The sequence below is a fragment of the Ovis aries genome, chromosome 2 (assembly GCF_016772045.2).
Source record: "Ovis aries strain OAR_USU_Benz2616 breed Rambouillet chromosome 2, ARS-UI_Ramb_v3.0, whole genome shotgun sequence".
Lineage (NCBI taxonomy): Eukaryota > Metazoa > Chordata > Mammalia > Artiodactyla > Bovidae > Ovis > Ovis aries.
The window spans coordinates 8849527-8856494 of NC_056055.1; the positions used below are offsets into that span (position 1 = coordinate 8849527).

At 44.6% G+C, this 6968-nt stretch overlaps 1 long non-coding RNA gene across 1 annotated transcript; it reads right to left on the reverse strand.

Annotated features, from left to right (window-relative positions):
* Nucleotides 1-1600: 1600 nt before the first annotated feature.
* LOC132659278 (uncharacterized) lies at nt 1601-6033 on the reverse strand. Its single transcript, XR_009599508.1, has 2 exons — nt 5477-6033; nt 1601-4050 (listed from the first exon to the last, which is right to left on the reverse strand). It is a non-coding gene; the product is annotated as an uncharacterized LOC132659278 (long non-coding RNA).
* Nucleotides 6034-6968: the final 935 nt, after the last annotated feature.

The following is a 6968-nucleotide window of genomic DNA, read 5'->3' on the forward strand; positions in this document are numbered from 1 at the left end:
GCCAGCTCCAAGTCTAAGCTTCCTTATCTGCCAAATGGGAATAACACCATTTATGGGATAGTTGTAAAAACTAACATATGACATTATCAATGTAATGTGTGTGGCATACAATATGAACTCATTAAGTGTAAGTGGTAGTTGTAATCATAAAATAATTATTACTCTCATCATTATTGCTTGGAGATATAAGTGTGCTATGAAGTCCTACAGAGAAAAGAGGGATATATTAATATTTCTTACTAGAAGTTGGGAGTGGAAGCTCAGAGAAGAGATAACATTTGAACAGCAACTTAAAAAAAAAAAAAAAAAAACCTGTTGAATTGTTGGAGCAAGAGATATAAGACAGGGAATTTTATGTTGAAGTGAGGATGCTGCCTGCAGAGAAATGGATTCAGGAGAGAGATTAGCAGGTCAGGGGATCAGCATAAACTGCACCTGGAGTGGCGGGAAGGTTTATGTGGGATCAGAGGTTGAAAATGAAACTTAGGGGAAGGCCAGGGATGCCTTGCAAAGGAAACACAACCAGGGTTCCACAGGCCAGGAGGGATGCTAAAATATTTTAAACTGGAAAAGAAAGGCAATAAGACAACCTAGTAGAGTTTGGGTGGATTTTTGCTCATTAAACTAATGCAGACATCAAAGAGGTCACCTCAAGGAAGTCCTAGAGAGGGACAGGTGAGTTCGAGTATTCCCACTGTGCACGTGTAGCGCCTTGAATCATCTGTTATTAACATCAGCCATGTTATATTTTAATCACTTATTTAATTGCCATCTCACCCAACTATAAGCTTCCTGAGGGCAGCATAGTAAGCTCCCGTACACCCAATGGATGATGTGGACCACATCATTCTTTATCTTCTCGTGTCTTTTTTATTGATAATGGAAAGACCTTTCCTCAGCTTTGCAAAAAAGTACAGACCCACCTCTCTTCTTTGAATGACAACTGAGTCCTTACTGTTGTTGTTCAGTTGCCCAGTCCCATCTCTTTTCGACCCCTTGGACTCCAGCACATCAGCCCATAATTGAGTCGTTAAGCACCGTGTAAATTAAAGAGCTTTCTAGTCCTTCAACTCTACTGGAAGACCCTAGAGGTTAGGAAAGTAAAAGTGAAAGCATTAGTCGTTCAGTTGTGTCCGATTCTTTGCAATCCCATGGACTGTAGCCAGCAAGGCTCCTTTGTCCAGAGAATTCTCTAGGCAAGAATACTGAAGTGGGTTGCCATTTACTTCTCCTTCTTTTTTTCCCTTGAATCTCTTGCTTCCCTAGTATTTACCTATCATTAGTTCTGTGTCACTGAAAATCATAAAACAACATGTCTTTTTAAATATTTCAGTATTTTCCACTTGTTAAAATGCTTTTATCCTAAGTCACTGCCATGTCATACTTTCAATTCATAGGTTACAATCATTTGCTGAACTAGAGTAGAATTATGCTCTGATAAACCCATCGTAAATTGAAAGTAATTTTTATAATTTGAAAATCGAAAATGTATTTGATACACCTAACCTGCCAAGAATCATAGCTTAGACAAGCCTACCTTAAACGTGCTTGAACTCTTACATTAGCCTATAGTTGGACAAAATCACCTGACACAGAGCCTATTTTATAATAAGTGCTGAGTATCTCAGGTAATTTATTGAAAACTACCCTGAAAGTACAGAACAGAATTGTCGTTTCCCCTGGTGATCTTGAGGCCGACTGGGAACTGCCGCCACCACTGCCCAGCATCAGGACTGTGTTGCTAGCCCGAGAAAAGATCAAAATCCAAAACTCAAAGGGAGGTTTCTACTAAATTCATATTACTTTCACATCATCGTCAAGTCAAAAAATTGTCAGTTGAATTATCCTAAGTCAGAGAGTGTATATTTCAAAGCACCTATACAAGCAGCAAAGGGTCCACGTCTCCGTTTGAACTCATCTGCTTTTTACAATCAAAGAGTTCTGCAACCCAGTGTGCTTTCTTTCTTCTTTGCCCTGGTTACCAGGAAGCTCAGGCGTATGTGTGTTGTGCTCAATGACAATGTCATCAGCAGGATTCCTTAATCCATTCACTTTACACTCTACCTTCATATCCTGGCTCCTACTGTTTGCCTTGTTGTAATGGCTTCAGTTCTTACATATTTGTGCATTTATTTCAAGTTGCCTCAAACCCTTTTTAAAGTAGGCAGAAGTAACATGTGTGTATTCTTGTATACATGTGTATTATTTAGTGTTTATAAACACACACATGTGGACATATCCAATACTGAAAGTATATCTATCTATGTATTTCTTAGGTGTTTTCTGCCACACCTCACACTCAGTTCTTATGCAAGCATGACTTAATAATGTAAACATAAGTGAAAATTTTATAGAGGAGTCTTGGGAAACACATTTCTATTCCTTTCTCCAGATCCCTTCTTTGGTTATCCTGCCCTGAGCTTAATACACTAAACCAGGGATCACTAAACTTTTCCAGTGAAGCGCTAGATAGCCATAATTTAGACTTTATGGGCCCTGAGATCTCTGTTACAGCTACTTAATTCTGCCATTACAATGCAAACAGAGCCACAGATGGTGCATAAACAAACATGCATGACTGTTTTAATAAAACTGCATTTGTTAAAATAGGTGGTGGGTTGAAACTGGCCAGTGACCACAGTTTGCTGACCCTGCCCTAAACCTACCCTGACTATTTCTGTCATCACTGGATCCTCTTAGGGAACAATCACTCTGGCCAACACCAGTGTCTGATGTATTCAAGTTATTTCCCTTCAGCAAGATAAAGGCCACTCCGGTTAACAGGACAGGACCCACTATCCTCAGTAGGTAGTTTCACTGCCAGTTTTATTGCTTTAAAATACCCTGGGGGTATTTTTACACCAGGAGTTTTGGGTTTTTCTTTTTTTTTAAAGATCTGTTTCTACTACATACAGTGATCATCACAAGAGAAGTTTAGATAAGTACTACAAATATATCTCTATCTGCATAAGGAATAGTATTTCTGTAGTGTATAGCCATATTTGAGGTTAGAAAGAGGGTTCAATCAAGGGATTTAAAAAACGAGTCTTCATGGCAACACTCTTCTTCTCTTTATGAGCTTCAGTTTTCTCATCTACAAAATAGGGGCAGGATTTCACCTGCCTAAAGGCCAGAGTCTGGACAAGATGATCTCTTCTAGGTTCTTTCTAGAAGCTAGAGAAGTTATTTCCCTAAACCAGTGATTTCCAAATGGTTTCAGAAGTCAGAATTCCCTTGGGTGCTTGTTAAAACACAGATTACCATACCCCAGCCTGAGTTTCTAACTCAGAAGGTGTAAAGTGGAACCCCAAAATTTGCAGTGCCAGCCACTAAGTTCTGCTATCACTGGTTAAGGGACCACCCTTTGGGAACGACTAGGTGTCTACATGGTAACAATCTCAGTCTCTCTCATGGGGAAACAATGAAGCGTAGGGGAATCCTACAGCTGGCTCCTATTTGTGTTTTTAAATGGGATTCCTTCTTGAAGGGATGAGAGATTAGGTCTGTTTGCTCACTGAGTCTCAGGTGCTGCAGCCACTCAGCACCTACAGGCTGAAAGGAGGCTGGTGGTGACTTTCATGCAGGTGCGGTAGAACGTAAAAGTCAATGGGTGAGCCATCTGGAGCAGGACAGGGAAAGGCGGGACCACTGAAAAGTCAGGGATACCTATGCCATCACACAGTTCTTTCGCATAAGCCAAACTTCTAGAACTTTCTCTTTCTATAAACATAAGATCAACTCAATCACTGAGTGCAGATTGACCATAGGTAACCCCTGCATCAAGTAATACAGGGTGGGATGCAAGGACTCAGAAGCCTAGAAAGGTGCAGACTGGTCCCAGGAACTCTCAGTCTTACGGGGGAGGCAAAATTCACACATGTTCACATACTTGACAGGTGTCCAGACAAGCAGATAATGAGACGCAGTGTCATGTGCCATGAAGACAGTGGGCTCTGGAGTGAGGATGCTGGACCCGAGAGGTCTGGATAGACTTTCCCAGAGGATGGAGACAGGCTGGCAGGGGCCTCCAGGGACAGGAAGCACATGAAGCTGTGGAAGGACGAGGAGAATGTGACAAGAAGCCTGAGTGTGCCTGGAACATCAGAAGGAAGCGGATGAGACCGAGCACAGAGACTTCTAAGCTGTCTACCCCTCCCCAGGGAAACTCCCCTACCCCACTCCATCTCGGTCACTTCCATTCCTTTAGCTCAGTTTCCTGGTTTGAGGATTGAGGGTTTTGAGCTAAATCACAAGTTTCCCAATGTTGTTCCACCTTGGAGAGACTTCTGGCTATTAAATGATGAATGAGCAGTCTGCAGTCAGCCCTTCTTCTCCTGACTCTGCTCTAGCCGGAGAACTCCATTTTCATGAGTTTTTACACTCACTGTACAGCTGGTGCTTCTAGAAAGGATTTGAAAATCACTCAACACGAAGCTCTGTAAAAAAATCTTTCCATTTGTGCACTAGGTGGCCGAATAGAGAGGAGAAAAAAGCCAGTTAGCCCAAGAGATGGGACCACCAGGTGGGCCGGGCTAGCTCCAGGCAAAGCTTGACAGCAGAGGGGAGCTTAGACCAGCGGGGCTGAGAACAGAGAACCACGGATGGTTCAACAGTAGAGGAGAGCCATACGGAGAGGAGCGCCGCACGGAGAGGAGCGAAACTGGGTCCACAGTCTGACAGGGAACCGAACTGATGTGAAAATCTCAACTGCTCAGAAGGTTTTGAATAAAAACAAAGGGTTTTGAATAAAAACAAAATAAAAATCTTTGAATAAAAAACAAAGATTTTTTTTCCCCCTTGTCAGCCTTCCCTCCCAGGACATTATACTGTATGCAAAACGTGTGACTGTAAGACAAACATTTTTTTCCACTGCCCTTCTGAGCCCCGCAGGCCTTCAGGAAGACCTGCACTTCAAGCAAAGTCTTTTTATTTTTCAACACCCACAGCTTCCATTCAACAATCAGAAGTTTTCCACTTTCATCAAAGAGACTGCAGAGAAAGGCCGAGGGAGCAGCCGGTTCTCAGCGGCTCTGGGCGGACGACAGAGCCCTCTGCTTCCCACTCACTGCCCCGGGCCCACCACAGGACACAGTCTTCTCCCTGAATCAGCCAGGTGCGTACCCCCGAAGACACTGGCTTGCTTTATTCCCACCTCAGTGACAGATCCAATGGATGTGTGCACCCGCTTCTTCCCAAACCAAGTCCCACTTGGGATCAAGGGGACCTCATCTTCCTTGTCTATGGTGCACTTGAAGGCGGGAGGAAAGAGGGATGACAGAAGATGAAGTGGTCGGATGGCATCACCGACTCGATGGACATAAGTTTGAATAAGCTCCAGGAGTTGGTGATGGATAGGGAAGCCAAGCATGCTGCAGTCCATGGGTCGCAAAGAGTTGGACCCAACTGAGCGACTGACCTGAACTGATGGTACATTTTATGCCACTCTACGTAGCACCACCCCCCCCCCCGAATTTACCTCTTTTTGGCTCTTCCATCTCCAGGATCCCTATGATTTTATGGATTCACTGGGAAGGAATATCCAGTTCTTAAGAGTGACCCAAGTCAGGTGATGCTCAGTAGTGGGGTCTCTGCAAAGGCCAAAGTCGCAGTAATCCAAGTTCGGCTCTGGACACAGAACAGTTCCTTGGGGAGCTCTGGGATTTCTGTGGGCTCGCAGATACCCAGCAGCTGAAAAGTGAGCAGAAAGGGGAGAGGTGCTGCAAAGACTGGGTACTTCCAAATGAACTTTTCAAAGAGCTACATCCGGAGGCACCGGTTATGCAGCAATTCACTTTTTAAATGGTCTTTTGAAATGGAGATGCTTAGTAGCCACAGATGTGGCCAGCTCTGCCTGCCTTGAGAATCTATCCACTCTGTCTAAATTCCAGGCTATTTGGAACATTTAACTAGAATAGTCCAATACCCTCTGCCAAGTCTATTCCCATTCAAGAAGTACTCTTATATCACACTCTCATTTGATCAGTATGGTGGCTGTCAGTGCAGACAGGGAAAAAAGAGAGGGGCATAAGGGTTTGCACAAGGACCGAAGACCATAAGGGAGGGGGGGAGGGCTGAGAGAGGACCTCAGGTTTTCAACCTTCAGGTACATGACAGTAGCAGGGATTCCGGGGCCAGCAGGGTTTAACTATTTACCCAAGTGATTCCATTGATCAACATATGCAACTTTGATTGAGACAGTGTCTACCCTCTCTGATTCTCAATTTTCCCATATCTGTAAAAAAATAAAATCTTAGCTGCCTCAGAGTCCAGAGGTGAGGATGAAGTGAGGCACTGTGTCAATCCGAGACAGAAGAGGCTCAACTGTAGTAGTCACACGCACGCACACACACACATACACACACACACACAGCACATACAATATACAACTCGCCACACACAGCATGCGGATACACCGCACATGCACAGCACACACATACCACACACCCACCACCCACATGCACACACCACCCAGGACACACACGCCCCTATGCTCTTCACCATACCACTTCCCTGCCCCCACCCTCACTGCCAGCTGCTTCCCCTTTTTCTGAGTTTCACGGCAGGCCCAACTTTGTATGCAAATTTAACAGATCCCAATATACTCTGGAGGATGTTTTTGTTCAGGAGATCAGTGCTGCCAGTTTGCTGCTCCCGGACAGTACCTTTGAACCTGTCCCCCAATTTCATCCTGCCATTAAGCTTGTCTCCCTGTGGAGAAACTTCCACGATTGTGGGCTCTTCCTTGCCAGAGATCTGGTAGCATTTCCAGTTCTTAAGAGGAGCCAATATCATCAACCCCTCTGAGTCATTCTACCACGGTCCAGGGGATCCAGCCTCCCTGTGTGTGCTAAGTCGCTTCAGTTGTGTCTGACTCTGTGTGACCCCGCGGACGCTAGTCCACCAGGCTCCTCTGTCCATGGGATTCTCCAGGCAAGAATACTGGAGTAGGGGCTGCCATGCCCCAGCAA